The sequence below is a fragment of the Arachis ipaensis genome, chromosome B1, assembly GCF_059453495.1.
Source record: "Arachis ipaensis isolate K30076 ecotype BB chromosome B1, ASM5945349v1, whole genome shotgun sequence".
Lineage (NCBI taxonomy): Eukaryota > Viridiplantae > Streptophyta > Magnoliopsida > Fabales > Fabaceae > Arachis > Arachis ipaensis.
Window position 1 is genome coordinate 93,966,710 of NC_142436.1, and position 21,251 is coordinate 93,987,960.

The following is a 21,251-nucleotide window of genomic DNA, read 5'->3' on the forward strand; positions in this document are numbered from 1 at the left end:
GTTGTTGTGTATGGGTTGGTTGCTATCGTATGATGTGTTTTGTGAGTTATGGTAAGGTCTATGGTTCCCTATTTGATGGTTGGGGTTGTGGGTGGAATGCTGATTTGATGGATAAGGTTTGTTGTGGTCTTGGTTGTGGTTTTGTTGGTTTTCTCACCCAAAATTTGGATGGTTCTTCCAACCTAGGTTGTATGTCTTAGAGTGTGGGTCATATGGTGGTCTGGATGAATTGTTCACATAATTAGCTTATTCCTAGTCACCTTCAGATTCTGGTGCATTCCCTTCTTGTTGAGAAATTTGGTCTTGAGTGACTGAGGCTTGATTGGCCTCCATCCTCTTAGTTAAGGCTGCTATTTGGGCTGCAATTGCCTTGTTCTGAGCTAACAAAGCATCTACAGAGTTGAGTTCTAGCACTCCCTTCTTCTGAGTCCTTTCTGAAGCATAGAAATACTCATTTTCAGCTACAGTCTCAATGACATCTATGGCCTCTTCAATGGTTTTTTTTTTTGTTGAGTGAGCCTCCTGAAGAATGATCCACGGCCTTCTTTGATTCATAGGATAGCCCCTCATAAAAGATATGTAGTTGTACCCACTCATTGAACATTTTTGGTGAGCATCTTCTTGTCAGATCTTTGAATCTCTCCCATGCCTCATAGATTGTTTCTCCATCTTGTTGTCTGAAGGTTTGCACCTCAGCTCTCAGCCTGTTGATTCTTTGTGGAGGGTAAAATCTTGCAAGGAATCTGTTTATGACCTACTCCCATGTAGTTAGGCTATCCTTGGGGAATGATTCCAACCACTTTGCTGCCTTATCTCTGAGTGAGAAAGGGAACAAGAGTAGTTTGTAGATGTCAGGGTGTACCCCGTTGGACTTTACAGTATCACATATCCTCAAGAATGTGTTGAGATATTGATTAGGGTCTTCTTGGGCACTTCCTCTATATGAGCAATTATTCTGAACAAGTATGATGAGCTGAGGCTTCAGCTCAAAATTATTGGCATAAATTATTGGCTTTAGGATGCTGCTGCCATAATTTCCTGGGTTTAGGTTGATGTAGGAACCTAAAACTCTCCTTTCTTGCCCAGCATGATTGCCAGCTTCCTCTTCAACATGGTTATGTGCTTTTTCTTCCATGGTAGTTTCTAGATTTTCCTCCACTAGTTCCTCTCCAATTATGCCTTTGCCTCTTGCTTCCCTCCTTCGCCTAAGGAGGGTCCTCTCAATTTTACTATCAAAGGGAGATGAAGTCTCTCCTCTTCTACCTGTCATACAATTGGCAAATAACCAGCAGAGAACAAGTGTAGTAGGGAAAACCTTGTTGAGATTAGTAGTTAGCTTTGTTGATGCAATTAATCGAACAGTTAGAAGAGTGGAAATATGGATGATGAATAAAAATAATCAAAGAAGGAAGAAATAGAACTCAGAGTGGAAATAGAAAGAAAAAAAAATAAAAGGTGCTAAATAAAAGAAGTTAAAATAACAAGGAATTTTAAATTGCTTAATCTAGCCCTCCAATCAATTAATCACTCTCAAATTTAAGCCAATCCCCGGCAACGACGCCATAAAACTTGATGAATCCAATTTACACCCCATTCAAAAATTGGTGAATTAGTTCTTTTGGCAAGCGCACCAAAATTATCATCAAGTAATAACCCACAGTGGAGTGGGATCGTATCCACAGAGATTGGCAAATTCGAGCAGTTTTAATTAATTGATGAATTAGTCAAGCGGATCAATAAGATTGTGAAGTGCAAAATTGTAAATGACATAAATGTAAATGGCTAGAATATAAAGAAAAGAAATAAAGTGTATAAATGGAAATGGTAGAATGTAAAGTGCAGAATTATAAATGACTTGAATGTAAATGGGATTGGGGAATTGCTGAATGTAAAATTAAGCTATAAAGAAAGGGATAGATAAGAATGGGGAAATTCATTGAGATTAAGAGATGTCGTCTCTTTGGATCAAATATAGCTTATATACTCTTCAATCATGCAACTTATTGACCTCTTGGCAATCATGATTGATTGAGCCCCAATCCCTTGGTGACTCAATCTCTCAGATCTTGATCAATAGCCAATTCCTTGGTCTAATTGCTCATGAAAAGAGATATGCTTGGTCCCTAATTATACCACACACCATCATAGGTCCAAGTAGAGGGAGGATTATATGTCACATATCCAAACACCAAAACCCAGATTCTACTCAAGTGTGAGAAGGGATTTCAAGCATGGTTTTATGTTTCCTTTCCCAACGTTCCCATGGAACCCAATTGCATTCAATCTCTTTTCCAACATAATTGAACACTAAGCATTAAGAACGAAATTCCTTCTAGCAAATCAAAGAGAAGATGAAGAGAAGAAGAATTTCACTATTATCAATCCATCGAGTACAACAGAGCTCCCTCTCTCAATGAGAGGGAAGTTAGCTACTCATAGCTCAAAGAAAAGTACTCAAAAGTGAAATGTAAAAGTAGATCTAAAACTAACTGCTTAACCCCCTCTTCAGTACTCCTTGGGGTATTTATACTACTCCTAGTAAAATGAAAGAATTACAAAACTGAAAAAGGAAAATTACATTTTAGAGGGAAAAGAAGCTCAATAAGTGTGACCTCCCAGCTGGCGTGTGATTGGCGCTCTAGTGGCGTGTCACACGCTCTTCAATTTTAGCTTGGCGTGCCACGCCCAGCCTTTCAAGTGGCACGCTCTTATTCACTAACAACCTTGGCGTGCCACGCCTTCGAGCTCAAGTGGCACGCCCTAGTCTTTTTCCACTTCTCTTTGCCTCTGGAAACTTGAACTAGCATGGGACGCCCAGGGTCTAGCGTGCCACACCCCTTTGTGAGTGAGTGGTTCCTCTGTTTGGCGTGCCACACCACGAACTCAAGTGGCACACCCCAATGCTTCTTTGCTCTCTGAATGACACTAGGGTGCCACGCCTGGGATTCAAGTGGCACGCCTAAGTGAAGAATAGTGAGTGGCGTGCCATGCCTTCGATACCAAGTGGCACGCCCCATGTAATTGGCCTTCTTCATCCTCTCTGGAAACTTATACCAGCGTGCCACTCCTAAAGGCTGGCATGCCACGCCCATGATCTTGCCTTGGTTCTAGTAGCTAGCGTGCCATGCCTCAGCCTTCAAGTGGCACGCCATAGTGAGATGCATGGGTTGGCGTGCCACACCTTCGATATCAAGTGGCATGCCCAGTCCTTGCTTTTGTTCTCTTTTTGCATTGGCGTGCCACGCCTGGTTGCTGAAGTGGCATGCCTAAGTGAGATTGAGAGGTTGGCGTGCCACGCCTTCGACTTCAAGTGGCACGCCCAGTCTTCAATTGCCTTCAACCCCTTCTCTGGATTATTGTACCAGCGTGACACGCCATGCTGTTCAAGTAGCACGCCCATGGATTTGTGAACTCTTCAAGCTTGGTGTGCCACGCCTGGGTTCTTAAGTGGCACGCCTGATGTGAGACCAAGGGTGTATTGGTAAAGATTTTCCTCAATAAAATTGCGTTGCAAGCATAGCTCTACGAACAACAATCCTCGGGTATCAAATTTAGAAGAGAGATTTGGTTGTCACAAGTTCAACCCCAATAGAAATAACCGAAGTATTCAAACCTCGGGTCGTCTCACAAGGAATGGGCAAACATGTGCTTCAACATTGGTTAGAAATCCGGGGTTGTGAGTTATGAGAATAAAAATAAATGGGAATCTTAAAAAGCAAGTAATCTTAAATTGCAAGAAACAAATTCAAATAACTAAGCAAGATATGAGCAATTCCAAACTAACAAGTAACATCCAATATGATTCTATTCTAAACTAAACAAGTAACTATAACTAAAACAAGTAATTGAGAATTTTGGTCTTCAAATATGAATAATAAAAGCAACTCTTGGCTAGGCATGGGAATTGAGGTCACCATCCTTGTCTAATAACCATATCTTGACAATTATGAGGAACCAAACTTATTAAGTCTACTTCTATACTTGAGGTACGTCAAATGGTTTGGTCAACATCAACCCATAAGTTCTAACCTCACTACTAATCAACTTAATAGAAGGTTAGCGTCAATGGTTATCAAATTGACCACTAAGGGCTCCCAAATCATCAAATCCATTAGACTCAATGACTCAAGTTTACCCAATTTCCGTGGCCTAGGCCAAGAGTAAAGAGAACTACTCCAAAATCAAAGTAAACAATTCATCAAACACATGGTAAGCATTAACAAAAGACATGTTCAAAATAGCAATTAAATGGAAATCAACAAGTACCCACTAACAATTATCAACATACAATCATCGAAACAACACAATTAATCATAGAAAACACCAATGTAACATCAACAAGTCAAGATTCACAACATTCATGAAATGGGTATAAAATGACAATTGACAAGAATTCATAAAACTATCACAAGATCTAAGTAAAATTATACTAAGGAATTCAAATTGAACAATTAAAACTAGTAATTAACAAGATCTAATTCACAATTCAACAAGGGAAGATCAAATTAAAACTAGATCTAGAGAGGAACAAGGGTTTCTCCCTCTAGAAGAACAAAGAACAAAAAACTAGCTAAAATTGTGTCTTAGTTTAAAATGATTGATCCCCCTTTTCCCCTAGCATCTTTGGGTCTTTTCCATGCAGAAACAGTTTGAAATTGGGCCTGATGAGCCTCAGAAATCGCTAGGCATGATTTCCTTTAATGAGGTCAGGTGCAGCTTCCCACGCGTGCACACCATGCGAGCATGCGCGCCGATTGATTTTGCGATCCACGCGTGCGCGCCAAGTGCGCGTGCGCGTCGATAGGAATCTTCTGATCTGTGTGGATGCCTCCGTCCTTGCACGCCGCTTCCAGCCAATCTCATTCACGCGTGCGCGTGGAGTGCGCGGGCGCACCAATGCTACTTTTCCCAAAATTCAATTCTTCATGATCCTCCCTTTTGTGCATGCTTTCTTTCTCTCTTCTACGCCATTCCTACCCTATAATTTCTGAAATCACTCAAAAAATACATCACGGCATCGAATGACAATAGAAGAGGATTAAAATGTGGCAATTTTAAGGCAAAATAAGCATATTTTTCATCATGGAGCAATATTAGGAAGTGAACACAAAACCATGCATTTCTTGTGATTAAGTGCGAGAAATATTTACAAAACCCTCCAATTTCTACACAATATAAACCATAAAATTGGGGTTTATCAAATCTCCCCGCACTTAAACCAAGCATGTCCTCATGCTTAAAATAAAAAGACCAAAGATCATGGTGAGAAAGGGTTTATGAAATGCAAACTACCTAAGTGGATGTATGCAACTAATGTAAAATCATCTACCTACTTGGTCAAGAGTAAAACTATCCTCCAAGAATACATGTGAACATATGGGGCGGAAATAGTATGTAACTCATGAATCTTACCAAATCGATCATCACTAAGGAGTGCATATAACTTGCTAGATGAACGCTTGTGAAAGCCGGGAACAAAGAGAATAACACATACTTGGTAGGTGCTTAAACTAGTAGTCAAAGAGAATACTTCACAATATCATGCACAATCCAAAACATAGCATTCTCCCTACTTCAACAATTCATCCATACCAAAATGACGAAAACTACATTAACATCCTATCTATTCAACAAGAAGAATAAAACTAGAATTCCTATGCAATCAATCAATCATCAAGAAATCATAAAATTCACAAGAATTTAAGGTTACAAACAAGATGGTATATACAAGGAAGATTTTACCACGGTGGGGTGCCTCCCACCTAGCAGTTTTCTTTAACGTCCTTAAGTTGGACGGTCCTTTTCTTAATCTTCCTCTCTTCTTGGTGCATCCTCCAATAGGTACACCTCTAGCTCTTTTGGGGGCTTGAAGCCATGGTACTTCTTCACTCTATGTCCATTCACTTTGAAAGTTGCTTCACTCTTGGGATCAAACAACTCCACCACTCCATATGGCTTTATCTCCTTCACCATGAAAGGTCCTTCCCATCTAGAGCGGAGCTTGCCAGGCATGAATCGAAGTCTTGAGTTGTAGAGGAGGACTTCATCACCTTCTTGAAAGTCCTTCTTCCTGATGTGATGGTCATGAAATGCTTTAGTCTTCTCTTTCTAAATCCGGGCATTCTCATATGACTCGTTCCTCAAACACTCAAGCTCCTCTAGTTGTAATTTCATAGCTTCACCTGTCTTGGCTAAATCCATGTTGCACTGCTTTACCAATAGGCTCGATGCTCAATCTCCACCGGGAGGTGGCGTGCCTTACCATAGATGATTCGGAAGGGACTCATCCCTATCGAAGTCTTGTAGGCCGTTCTATACGCCCATAGTACATCTCCTAACCGGGGGCTCCAATCCTTTCTTTGTGGATTGACCACTTTCTCCAAAATTCTTTTAATTTTCCGGTTGGAAACTTCCGCTTGTCCATTTTTTTGCGGATGATAAGTAGTAGCAACATTATGGGACACTCCATAGCGCTTGAGCAATGCTTCTACCTTCCTGTTACAAAAGTGGGATCCTTGGTCGCTCATGATTGCTCGTGGCGACCCATAACGGCATACAATGTAATTCCTAATAAAAGAAACAACGGCATTGCCATCGTCAAGGCGGGTAGGTACGGCCTCTACCCACTTTGACATGTAGTCAACCGCTAACAGAATATATAGATACCCACTAGAGTTGGGAAACGGTCCCATAAAGTCAATGCCTCATACATCAAATATCTCACAGAACAACATGGGTTGCTGAGGCATTTCATCCCTTTGGGATGTGTTTCCCGACCTCTGACACTGATGGCAAGACACAACCGGTTAGCATTCTTGAGTAAGGTTGGCCACCAGAATCCACAATCCAACACCTTTTTAGCGGTCCTTTGTGGGCCAAAGTGGCCACCACATTCGAACGAATGACAAGCTTCAAGAATTGGTTGGATTTCAGACTCTGGAACACATCTTCGAATTACTTGGTCTATGCCTCTCTTCCACAAGTGTGGGTCATCCCAAATATAGTATTTGGAATTACTCCTCAACTTGTCCCTTTGGTTTTTCGAAAAGTTGGGAGGGAAGATTTTCGCAACCAAGTAGTTCACCATTGGGGCAAACCAACGAAAGCTATCCGACACAGCATGCAACTATCCAATGGGAATAAGTCATTGATCGGAAATGGATCAAATTTTAAATTCTCAATGCGGCTTAAATGATCCGCCACCAAGTTTTGAGATCCACTCCAGTCCCTAATCTCAATGTCGAATTCTTGCAAAAGCAAAATCCAACGTATAAGTCTAGGCTTTGACTCATTCTTTGTCAATAAGTACTTTAAAGCTGCATGATCCGTGTATACCACTATCTTTGACCTAGCAAATAAGATCTGAATTTATCTAAAGCATGAACAATAGCTAAGAGTTCCTTTTCAGTAGTGGTATAGTTGGATTGTGCTGCATCTAGTGTTTTAGAAAAGTAAGCAATGACATAAGGGAGTTTACCATCGCGCTGTGCAAGCGCGGCACCTACAGCATGGTTTGACGCATCGCACATTATCTCAAATGGCAACGTCCAGTTGGGGGCTCGCACAATTGGTGCTGTGGTAAGAACTCTCCTTAGCTCTTCAAAAGCTTTCACACATTCACTATCAAACTCAAAATCCGCATATTTTTGGAGTAGGCGCGACAATGGGAAAGCAATCTTGCTGAAATCCTTGATAAAGCGCCTATAAAATTCTGCATGTCCCAAAAACGAGTGGACCTCCCTCACAGATGAGGGGTGAGGTAAAGTGGTGATAACATCGACCTTGGTCGGGTTTACAGAGATGCCTTCATGAGATACTACATGTCCTAACACTATGCCTTGTCGTACCATGAAGTGACATTTTTCAAAATTTAAGGCAAGGTTAGTGTCAATACATCTAGCTAAGACCTTGGCCAAGTTCTCCAGACAACAATCAAATAAAGTACCGTAAACACTAAAATCATCCATAAAGACTTCCAGACAATTCTCCATTAGATCGGAGAAGACACTCGTCATGCACCGCTGAAAGGTAGCGGGTGCGTTACATAGTCCAAATGGCATCCTTTTATAGGCAAAGGTGCCAAACAGACAAGTAAATGTGGTCTTCTCCTGATCTTCAGGAGCAATATGTATCTGGAAGTAGCCAGTAAATCTATCAAGAAAGCAGTAGTGAGATTTACCTGCCAAGCGGACTAGCATCTGATCGATGAAGGGCAAGGGGTAATGGTCGTTCCGTGTAGCGGCGTTCAGTCTTCTGTAGTCAATACATACTCGCCACGCATTTTGTACTCTTTTAGTGACCATTTTACCGTCGTCCTTCTTGACTGTTGTGATGCCCGACTTTTTGGGGACAACTTGAACTGGGCTCACCCACTCACTGTCTGATATTGGGTATATGATACCCGCATCCAGTAATCTGGTGACCTCTTTCTTCACTACATCAAGGATGGTTGAAGAACTGAAGATTGATGGTTTAGAGGTTATAGTAAACTCTAGTTGCAAGTATAGTTACTAAACCAAGCAATCAACCTTTCTTACAAACATTTTGGTTGTCACAAGTAACAAACTCCTTTAAAATTGATAACCGAGTATTTAAACCTCGGGTCGTCTTCTCAAGGAATTACAGGGAAGTATGTTCTTATTATTGGTTATGAAGATTGTAAATTGGGGGTTTTGGAAGTAAGGTGGGAATATGTTATATGACAAGTAAAATAAAACAATAATAATAAAATCTCTTGGCAAGGTATAAGAAATTGGAAGTCCAGACTTAGTTATCCTTATCAATAACAATGAAAGTCGAATCTTAATTCTACTTGGTCAGCCTTTACTAAAATAAAGGAAAGTCAATGGACTAATTAGTTTGATCTTCGAATCCTATTTATTTCCTAAGAAAAGGTTAGGATTATTGAAGTTCAATTCAATTGGCAAGATAACAATTAACAATTATGCTGTTGAATTGGATAACTCCTGAGTTACTGATTTCTTAACCAAAACCAAAAGGAAAAGAGTAAATCTACTGGAATAAAAATGTCTTCAGATGGGAAGCAATAATCATGTAAATAAAAGAGAGCAATAATAACTGAAATACCTCAAATTGCATTAACAAAGAACTTAAATCTGGCATAGACATGCATGGAAAAATAAATAAAATAAAGAACCTGGGATTGAGAGTCACTCCTAAAACTAAGAGAAATCCTAAATCCTAATCCTAAGAGAGAGGAGAGAACCTCTCTCTCTAAAAACTACATCTACTCCTAAAATTGTGAATGCGAGAGCCTCCCTATGAATGGATGCATTTTCCCACTTTATAGCCTCTAATCTGTGTTTTCTGGGCCGCAAACTGGGTCAGAAATAGTCCAGAATTCGCTGGTTTCGAATTTTGCCACACTGGATTTCTGTCACTGCGACGCGGCCGCATGGATCACGCGGTCGCGTCGTCGAGCGTCAGGAGAACTATAGCATATTATATATCAAATCGAAGCCCCGATGTTAGCTTTCCAACGCAACTAGAACCACGTCATTTGGACCTCTGTAGCTAAAGTTATAGCCGTTTGAGTGCAGAGAGGTCAGGCTGGACAGCTTAGCAATTTCTCCAACTTCTTGCATTCCTTCCACTTTTGCATGCTTTCTTCCCATCCTCCAAGCCATTCCTGCCTTATAATATCTGAAAACACTTAACACACATATCAAGGCATCTAATGGTAATAAGAGAGGATTAATAATAAGCAATTATAAGATCAAAGAAGCATGTTTTCAATCATAGCACAAAATCAGGAAGGAAATATAAAACCATGCAAATATTATGAATAAGTGGGTAAAGAGTTGATGAAATCCACTCAATTGAGCACAAGATAAACCATAAAATAGTGGTTTATCAACCTCCCCACACTTAAACAAAAGCATGTCCTCATGCTAAGCTCAAGAGAAACCATAAAGGAGTGAAGAGGAATGATAGAATGTATGAAATGCAACCTATCTATATGAATGCAACTACATGCAAAATGTTTCTACCTACTTAGTTAAAAGTAAACAAATCTTTCAAGAGGAAATATGAACTAGATTTCACTAATTCAAATCATAAAGATGAAGTACAAATAGACTTGCAAAAAGAAAATAGCTCATGAAAGCAGGGAACAAGGAATTGAGCATCGAACCCTCACTAGTAGTGTATACACTCTAATCACTCAAGTGTTTTAGGTTCGATTCTCTCAATTCTCTACTAACCTTGCTTTCTAAGGCTTGCTCTTCATCTAACAATCAACATAAATTCAATGCATAAATACACATATCAAGAGGTCTTTTAAGGGTTGTAATGGGGTTAGGGTCAAGGTAGGATTGTATTTGGTCAAGTGGACTAAAATCTGAATCCTTAATTAACTTAAACTTTCCACCTAACTTTAGACAATCCATGTAATCACAATACAAATTCTAACTATCCATCAACCATGTTTTCCACATTATTCATGCATTCTAATTCTAAGTACCGTACATATGCATTGCTTTCACTTGCTTTGGGGAATTTTGTCCCCTTTCTCTTATTTGCACTTTTTCTTTTCTTTTTCTCTCTTTTTTCTTTTTTTCTTTTTTTCTTTATATATATATATATATTTTTTTTTTCTTTTTCTTTTGTTTTTTTCAATGCATATGATTAATTTATTGAATGCATGAACATGTCCCAAACATTTCTTTCACATTTTTAGAAAATTCTAACATACTCAATTCTCAAACCAAATGTTTCCAAACCCACTTTTCCCCTACACTTAATTCATGAGCACTCTCACTAGTCTAAGCTAACCAAGGATTCAAATTTAAGGACATTATTGTTTTCCGCTTAGAGTTAATGATGTTCTAAAGTAAAGAACAAAGGGGTATAATAGGCTCAAATTGGTTTGCAAGGGATAATGAAGGGTTAAGGCTATATGGGTATGTAAGCTTAGTGAAATAAAGGCCTCAATCATATAAGTGTATGCATACATCAAATAATGAAAATATAGAATTAAGCAAGACAAAGATTACAATTTTAGAGAGAAAAATACACACCAAAAATAATTTATTGGTTGATAAAATGTAACCAATTCAAATAGGCTCAAAATCTCACAGGTTTTGTGTGTTCGAGTTCTAAACCATGTTCCAGTATAATATTTCTTCAAACAAGTGTAACATTAAATTTTATTCAAATTAGTGAAATACTCTAAAAGGTTTCTTGAAAAAGAAAATATTACTTTAACCAAGTGGTAAAATATGCAAAAAAATCAAACAAATATGCAAATGCAACAACTAATAAGGAAAATAAATCATTTGTGTTGAGATAGGAAGGTACTAACCCACGGAGATCGGTATCGACCTCCCCACACTTAAAGATTGCACCGTCCTCGGTGCATGCTGAGATGTGCAGGTGGACAGGTTGTTTCAACTGAAGCTTTTCTCATCAAGGAATGTGCGTAGGAACTTGTTTGTCTCTCCCATGTAAACGTCTTCCGGTTCTCTTTCTGGTGGCCATCCTGAAAGAAAAAGGGAAGGAAAGTAACCCAAAGTAAAGATAGAAAACAAATAAAACATGGGTTGGTTAATGCCAAAAGTGAGGGTCTCGATTACATGGTAGCTACAACATGCAAGTGAGAAAACAATGGAAGCACATGGCATACTAGTAGGGCAAAATATTGCAACAATGAGGGAGAGAGTGTGGGTAAGGAGAGATAATATAAATTCATATCAATGTAAAAGTAATACAGGTATAAAATATTGGCATTGATATAAATAATATTACCTATTCAAAATAAAACAAGTCACTAAGCATCAAGAAAATACCAGAAAAGATGTAACAGTTGAATAAGGATATTTGAACACCAATAATAATTTTAGAAAAATAAAAATATGAAATGAATGAAAGTATGCAAAAAAATAAAATGAAAGTGAAAAATAATGAGAAGTAGAAAAAGGAAAGTGAGAAAGGAGAGAGAAGGAAGAAATTAGGATTAGAAGAGAAAAGATAAGAAAATTGGCACTAATCTGGATAGGTTGTGCGACGCTGGCGACGCGGTTGCGTGGGTGACGCGGTCGCGTGGTGCGCGATAAGGTTGGGTGACACGGACGCGTGGGGCACGCGATCGCGTGACTCGATTTGTGCTGGTGGCGCGAGTGCAGCCTCGTGGTCGCACAACTCTCTGTTCAAAACTCAGTATTGCCAAAATCCTGGGTGACGCAGTTGCGTGGTCGACGCGATCGCGCGGGTGGGCATCTTCTTAAAATGACGCGGCCGCGTGAGGCACGCGGTCGCGTGGTAGGGCTTGGGCTGCCAGCACGAGTCCAGCCCAACTCCAGCACAACTTTCGGCCATGCACCCTTTCTACGCCGATTTCAGGTCACGCGGCCGTGTGGGTGACGCGGTCGCGTTGGAGGCCAGTATTCCCATATGACGCGGTCGCGTGGGGTGATTTGTGCCATTGGCACGCCTCCAGCGCTGCTCCTGCGAAACTCTCTGTTCATTTATTTTTTCTTCTCTCCTTGCGACGCGGACGCGTCGCTGATGCGGTCGCGTCGCGTGCTCGCTTTTTTTTTTATAATATGAAAAATGCAGAATGCAGTGTTAATATGAATGTGATGCAAAACTCCAGGTTCAATATAACAAAATAAAATAAAATTCAAAAATAAATAAAACTAAGTAATGAAAAGGGAACGATCATACCATGGTGGGTTGTCTCCCACCTAGCACTTTTAGTTAAAGTCCTTAAGTTGGACATTTGATGAGCTTCCTGTTATGGTGGCTTATGCTTGTATTCATCCAGGAATCTCCACCAATGTTTGTATCTCCAGTAACCTCCGGGATCCCAAACTAAGCATGTAAAGCCCTTAAGAAGCTTCAAACAGATTCTTAGGCTCCCGGAGTGACAAATGTCATAGCAGATCCCAGGATCCCAAATCTTGCTTTTACACCAGTCTTTGTGTTGATCATTATGATTCCATCTGGGTGGCAAGCAATCTGAATTCTCACTGAAGTGTCCAAACAACTTCCTAGACACATTCAGTTGAGCTTTATACCAACCTTTGCCTTTAAACTTAAAGCTTCCAACTATAATGAACCTTGCAGGACAATTCTTACCACTGACCATCTTTCTCTTACTCTTAATGTCACAAAGAGCTCTGAGTTGACCATCCGTCTCCAGTAGCCCATATTCAAGTGGAATTAGAAAGCTATGGGATATGAATTTTACCCACTTGAATGTTGTGAAGGATGATGGCAACTTAGGGGGTGGTGTTTTTAATGAAATTGCAAGCTCCACTCCCTTGTGCTCTTCTCTGATAATTACTACCTCTTTGCAAACTTCTTCAAATTCAACCTCTTCCTCTTGGTAGCTCTCTTTCAATTCAATCTCCTCTTCATTGCTTTCCAATGGCATGGGAGGTTGTGCTTCTTCTTCTTGAATCTCCATCTCTTGATCAACCTCTTCCAAGTCTTCAAACATGATATGCTTTGGAGGTTGTACACCCTCCTCAGCATCGAATTCAACCGTCTCGGAAGGAGGCTCTATGTCTTAACTTTCCCATGGGGGTTCTGCATCTCCTAAGTCTTCAACCATTTCTTCTTCTTCAATAATTTCGGCTTCCTCTACTTGTTCCAGTACAAATTCATGCTCCGTACTGTTCACTGGAGTTTCTAGTATCTCTTTCATACTACGTTCTTCATTAGATTTTCCACATGAAGCCATGGGGGTTCCTTGAGTGTCCGAACGTCGGGAAGCTAATTGACTCATTAGGAGTTGCCCCAATTGATGAAGGGTTGCCTGACATCGATCCACTGTTTCCTTGAGACGATCCTTTGCCTCTTGATGCACTCGGCTTTCATGAATAGGATCATAGTGCTCTTGGATTGATGGATATGGAGATGGTGAATATTGAAGTGGTGGTTCTTGTGAGTAATTGGGTTGGAATTGGGGTGGTTCTATATATGGTTCATATGGCTCATAAGGTGGTTGGTATGGTGGTTGAAGGTTAGGGTCATATGGAGGTGAATGGCGGAAAGGGGCTTGTGAGTATGGTTGTCCCAAGTTGTGTTGAGGAGGTTCATAGGCATATGATGGTGGTTGTTGATAGTCCATTGGAGGTGGTTGCTGCCATGAGGGTTGATTAAATCCTTGTGGCTCCTCCCATCTTTGATTTTTCTAACCTTGATGCCTGTTCTCATTGTAATTTCTTCTTCCTGCAACATAATTGTAACCAGACTCATAGCCAAAGGGGTGAGAGTTCATAGTAGAAAATAGAAATTAAAAATGAAAATAAAAATAAATTTAAATTAAAAGGTTATCTAAATTTTGAATTAAATTTTGAAATTTGAAATTTGAAATTTGAAAATTTTTAAATTTAAATTTTGAAAATTTTTTTAAATTTGAAATTTGAAATTTGATTTTTGAAATAAGATAAGATAAGATAAAAAATTTTAAAAATAAAAATCAATAATCTCTTAATTTAATAAAAAAAAAACAAAAATAAAAACAAATAAACAAGCAAAAATAAAATATTTACAATAACCAATAATAAGGCACACGTTTGCAATTCCCCGGCAACGGCGCCATTTTGAAGAACTGAAGATTGATGGTTTAGAGGTTATAGTAAACTCTCGTTGCAAGTATAGTTACTAAACCAAGCAATCAACCTTTCTTACAAACGTTTTGGTTGTCACAAGTAACAAACCCCTTTAAAATTGATAACCGAGTATTTAAACCTCGGGTCGTCTTCTCAAGGAATTGCAGGGAAGTATGTTCTTATTATTGGTTATGAAGATTGTAAATTGGGGGTTTTGGAAGTAAGGTGGGAATATGTTATATGACAAGTAAAATAAAACAATAATAATAAAATCTCTTGGCAAGGTATAAGAAATTGGAAGTCTAGACTTAGTTATCCTTATCAATAACAATGAAAGTCGAATCTTAATTCCACTTGGTCTGCCTTTACTAAAATAAAGGAAAGTCAAGGGACTAATTAGTTTGATCTTCGAATCCTATTTATTTCCTAAGAAAAGTTTGGGATTATTGAAGTTCAATTCAATTGGCAAGATAGCAATTAACAATTATGCTGTTGAATTGGATAACTCCTGAGTTACTGATTTCTTAACCAAAACCAAAAGGAAAAGAGTAAATCTACTGGAATAAAAATGTCTTCAGATGGGAAGCAATAATCATGTAAATAAAAGAGAGCAATAATAACTGAAATACCTCAAATTGCATTAACAAAGAACTTAAATCTGGCATAGACATGCATGGAAAAATAAATAAAATAAAGAACCTGGGATTGAGAGTCACTCCTAAAACTAAGAGAAATCCTAAATCCTAATCCTAAGAGAGAGGAGAGAACCTCTCTCTCTAAAAACTACATCTACTCCTAAAATTGTGAATGTGAGAGCCTCCCTATGAATGGATGCATTCCCCCACTTTATAGCCTCTAATATGTTTTTTCTGGGCCGCAAACTGGGTCAGAAACAGTCCAGAATTCGCTGGTTTCGAATTTTGCCACGCTGGATTTCCGTCACTGCGACACGGCCGCATAGATCACGCAATCGCATCGCCTAGCGTCAAGGGAACTATAGCATATTATATATCAAATCGAAGCCCCGGACGTTAGCTTTCCAACGCAACTGGAACCGCGTCATTTGGACCTCTGTAGCTATAGTTATAGCCGTTTTAGTGCAGAGAGGTCAGGCTGGACAGCTTAGCAATTTCTCCAACTTCTTGCATTCCTTCAACTTTTGCATGCTTTCTTCCCATCCTCCAAGTCATTCCTGCCTTATAATATCTGAAAACACTTAACACACATATCAAGGTATCTAATGGTAATAAGAGAGGATTAATAATAAGCAATTATAAGATCAAAGAAGCATGTTTTCAATCATAGCACAAAATCAGGAAGGAAATATAAAACCATGCAAATATTATGAATAAGTGGGTAAAGAGTTGATGAAATCCACTCAATTGAGCACAAGATAAACCATAAAATAGTGGTTTATCAATGGTCGGGTTAAGCCTCCTTTGCGGTTGCCTAACCGGCCTAGCTCCATCTTGGAGAAATATCCTATGCATGAACTTGCGGGGGTCAATTCCCACAATATCCGCTAGGCTCCATCCTATTGCTTTCTTGTACTTTCTTAGAGCATCTAGGAGCTTTTCTTCTTCTTCACTTGAAAGCTCACTAGCAATAATGACCGGAAACCTTTGGTTGTCCTCTAAGAAAGCATGCTTCAAATGAGATGGAAGGGACTTCAGTTCACTCTTTGCCTCAAGCTGAGGTTCCTTTTCATCAAGCTCATAGAGTTCATTCTTGACAACTTTCTCATGTTCATCCTCTTGGTCATCCGTTTCCTCAACAATAGGGTAGCACAACTTGTCATGGTCTTCTTCTTGCACTTTCGCTACCACTTCATCAATTACATCACATCGGAGCACGGAATGTTCTTCGGGAGGATGTTTCATGGCTTCTTCTAAATTGAACCTGATAGTCTTGTCTCCAACCTCAAAGGAATATGTGTCGGTGAAGGCATCTAACTTGAATTTAGAGGTCTTGAGGAAGGGTCTACCATGTAGAACGGAGGATGAGCTTCTATTTTCTGTTGGAGGCATTTCAAGGATATAGAAATCAACCAGAAAAACCAAGTCCTTGATCGCCACAAGTACATCTTCCGCTATTCCCATCACCGTGATCACACTTTTATCGGCTAAGGCAAACCTCGCCGCCGACTTCTTTAATGGAGCTAAATTCAACCGTACGTAGATAGAAAGTGGCATGATGCTTACACAAGCTCCCAAGTCATACATACAATCATGAAAAGTGTGTCCACCAATACAACAAGACACTAAGCAAGGTCTAGGGTCACCATATTTCTTTGGAATTGGTTCCATCAAGGAAGAAATTGAACTACCCAAGGATAATGTCTCCAATTCTCCTATTCTATCTTTGCGTGTACACAAGTTTTTCAAAAATTTTGCATACTTTGGAATTTGTTGAATAGCATCAAGAAGGGGTATAGTTACCTCAACCTTCTTGAACACTTGAAGCATGTTCAAATCAAATTCTGGTGTTTTCTTTGCCTTCTTCACCATGGAAGGGAATGGAATAGGGATGGACTCATCCACTATAGCTTTCCTCTTGGGTTCCTTGAGGATTACTCCTTCTTCCTCATGTCTTTTGTCTACCACCCCTTCTTCATGTGTAGCTTCAACAACCACTTCTTCCTCATGAATGTCTCCCATGACCCTTGGAGATATCTCCTCCAATGTAGTTCTCGAGCGTAGAGTAATGGTGTTGAGACCGTCTTTTGGGTTTGGTTAGGGTTGGGATGGAAGGTTAGAAGAACTTGAGGGTTGTTTGGTGTTGTTGTTGGTAGTTGGTGGTTGGTTTGACATGGTCATCTTTGAAAGCATGTTGGTGAGGTTAGCCAATTGAGTGCCCAAGGCATCAAATTGAGCCTTGTTACTCTCATCTCGCCTCTCCATGGCGGTTCTAAGCTCATCAACTTGATTGTTGGAAGATGGAGGAGTTTGGTTTTGGTTTTGTTGTCTATGGTATGGTGCTTGGCACTTGGTGTAGTTGTTTTGGTTTTGGTTGGAGTGGCCTTGGTTGGCTTGGTTGTTGATGCCAGGGCATTTTGGCCAGTTTCACTGACCTTTTCTTTACTATTTTTAGGGTAGTTTCATGCATTTTCTTAGAAAATAAGTTAGTTTTGGGTAGATATTCACTTACATCTTGATTCAAGCATACATTGTGCACTTTACATGATTTCATGAGGATTATGCATAAATTATATGATAAATTGGATGATGCATGACTCATGACTTGGACCAGAACTTTGATGCACTTTGTTGCTTGATTTCAGGACAAAAGAAGCAAAGAGGAACCACGTTAGCAGCCACGTTAGTCCCACTAACGTGACCTCTAACATGGAATGGGTGCTAACTTGCAAAGTTAATATGAAAGGTAATCGCCAATAACGCCCTCGAAGCCATCATAAGCCCACGTTAAGAGTCACGTTAACTAAGTTAATGTGAACTCTAACGTGGAAGAAGACAATAAGGCCAACGTTAGTGACACTCCCCTTTGTCACTAACGTTGGACCAAGCTCATAATTGGCCACGTTAGTTGCCACGTTAAAAAGCAAAAGGGAAGCCAACGTTAGTGACATTCACCTTTGTCACTAACGTTGGCCAAGCTTCCATAAGCCACGTTAACTCCCATGTCAACTTAGTTAACGTGGAAGCTAACGTGGAGATAGCAATTGGTCGCCAACGTTAGTGACACTTACCTTTGTCCCTAACGTTGGGGTGAACCACCAAGAGCCACCATAAGCAACGTTAACTCCCACGTTAACTTAGTTAACATGGAAGCTAACGTGGATAAAGAGATGATGAGCCAACCTTAGTGACACTCACCTTTGTCACTAACGTTGGAGATGGCTAGCATGACTACGTTAGAAGCCACGTTAACCTAGTTAACGTGGACTCTAACGTGAGAAATAGGGGCACATTGGAACGTTAGTGACAAAGGTAAGTGTCACTAACGTTCTCGAAGGATTAGCAAGCTTATGTTAAGAGCCACGTTAACTAAGTTAACGTGGACTCTAACGTAGGGAAGGGGGAGGTTTATCAACGTTATTGGGAAAGGTAAGTCCCAATAACGTGTGCGAAGGACCAAGAGGCAACATTAGTGGTAAGGTTTGTGCCACTAACGTTGAGGTTAACGTGGCTCATACTTGGGTGAGCAACGTTAGTGAGAAAGGTGATTGTCACTAACGTTCTCGAACCCACACTTTCACTTAACGTTAACACCACTAACGTCCTGAGCTAAAAGTCCCTGCCTACTTCACACTTTCCCTCTGCAAGCACAGCTAAGCCCAATGAAGAAGATAACTGCTTCAAACTCAGGATCCAAAAGCCCATACCTAAGACTTGAAGAGCCAACTAGAAGATCAAAAGAGTAGTATATATAGAAGTAACTTTGAATTAGTTTAGGGAGTTGGAAACTTTAGGGAGCCTTTGGCCTAGAATTACTCTCTGTATTTTACTTTCTCTGCACTTCTAGTTTACTTTCAGCATGTATTCTCCATCTTTGTTTTCATTTTCCAAAGCTATGAATAACTAAACCCCTTTCATTGGGTTAGGGAGCTCTGTTGTAATTTGATGGATCAATTTTAGTTTTCATTCTCCTTCTTCTATCTTTTCTCTTGATTTTACTAGAAAGCTTTCGATCTTCATCCAATTGGGTAGTTATCTTGGAAAAGAAGCTATTCATACTTGGATCTCTTCTGAACCTTGAAAGAGGAATGAAGGGATCATGCTAGAAATGCTTTCTCATGCTGGACCGAATTGGGTGTGGATGGATATGTGACTATAATCCTTCCAACACTTGATTTGGGAAATGCTTGTGGTATAATCAGTGACCATACTTCATCTCTTCTCATCAGCAATTAACCAAGGAATTGGCTATTGATCAAGATTTGAGAGATTGAATTACAAGGAATTGTAATTCGATCACTTAAGATTGCCAAGGAGATCAATGAATGCATTGATTGAGGAAGAGATGAAAATGAACTTGATCCGGAGAATGCAACATCTCCTGAGCCCAATGAACTCCCCATTTATGATCTTACCCATTCTCTTTAATTTCGGCCATTTACTTTTATGAGCAATTACCCCATTCCCATTTAAGATTCTGCAATTTACTTTCCACCATTTACATTCAGCTCTTTATTTCTAGCATTTACTGTTCCTGCCATTTACTTTCCCGCCATTTAATTTTCTGCAATTCTCAACTCAAATTCTGATTCGTTCAACTAGAATATTCCTCTAATTAAAGTTGCTTGATCAATCAATCTCTGTGGGATTCGACCTCACTCTATTGTGAGTTTTTACTTGACGACAAATTCGGTACACTTGCCGAAGGAAATTTGTTGCAAGACAAGTTTTCTGCGTATCAAGTTTATGGCGCCGTTGCTGGGGATTGATTTTGAATCAACAATGATTAACTTGGAGGATAACTAGATTGAGCATTTCTAGTTTGTTTGATTTAATTTTCTGTTTGAGTAATTTACTTTCAGTTTTAGTTAATTTCTTCCCCTCCCCCTACTTTTTCGTTTTTTTTAGTTATTTACAATTCAGTTCACTGACCCACTAACTGTTTGATATATTGCATCACTCACACTAACAGTAATTCTAACAGAAATACTTCCTGCATCTATTTTCCTTGCTTGTGCTTTTTTGGTTGTATGACAGGGAGAAGAAGGGGGGCTTCAACTTCCTTTGATTCAGAACCTGAGAGGACCTTCCTTAGATTAAGGAGGGAAGCAAGAGAAAAATGAGTAGTGGGTGCTGAGGAAGAGGAGGAATACTTTGAACCAAGCATGGAAGAAAACATGAAAAACCATCATGAAGAAGAGGCTCACAACCATGGCAGAGAAGGTCGAGCAAATCATGCTGGGGAGGAGAGAAGAGTTTTAGTCTCTTACATCAATCCAAACCCAGGAAACTGTGGAAGTAGCATTCAAAAGCCGACCATCCATGCCAATAATTTTGAACTAAAACCGCAGCTCATCACCCTTGTTCAGAACAACTGTTCGTTTGGAGGAAGAGTCCAAGAAGACCCCAATCAACATCCAACCACCTTCCTGAGGATATGTGACACGGTGAAGTCTAATGGTGTTCATCCTGACGCCTATAAACTACTCTTATTTCCATTCTCACTCAAGGATAAGGCAGCCAAGTGGCTGGAATCTTTTCCGAAGGAGAGTTTGACAACTTGGGAAGATGTGGTGAACAAATTCTTAGCAAGATTCTATCCTCCTCAAAGAATCAACAGGCTGAGAGCTGAGGTCCAAACTTTCAGGCAACAAGATGGTGAGACTCTGTATGAAGCATGGGAGAGGTTTAAGGACCTGACAAGGAGGTGTCCGCCAGATATGTTCAATGAATGGGTGCAGCTACACATTTTCTATGAAGGCCTTTCTTATGAATCAAAGAAAGCAGTAGACCACTCATCCGGGGGATCTCTGAACAAGAAGAAGACCATTGAGGAGGCCATAGATGTCATTGAAACTGTAGCAGAAAATGACTATTTCTATGCTTCTGAAAGAGGGAACACTAGAAAAGTGATGGAGCTAAACAATGTAGATGCTCTGCTGGCCCAAAATAAGCTCATTACCAAGCAGCTGGCTGACCTCACCAAGAAGATGGAGAGGAACCAAGTAGCAGCAATCACCACTTCATCAGCAACCCA

The 21,251-nt window shown here is 39.8% G+C and overlaps 1 non-coding gene across 1 annotated transcript; it reads right to left on the reverse strand.

Annotated features, from left to right (window-relative positions):
- Positions 1 to 20,832: 20,832 nt before the first annotated feature.
- Positions 20,833 to 20,939, reverse strand: LOC148577511 (small nucleolar RNA R71). The gene has a single exon (XR_015903483.1). It is a non-coding gene; the product is annotated as a small nucleolar RNA R71 (small nucleolar RNA).
- Between the last annotated feature and the right edge of the window lie 312 nt (positions 20,940 to 21,251).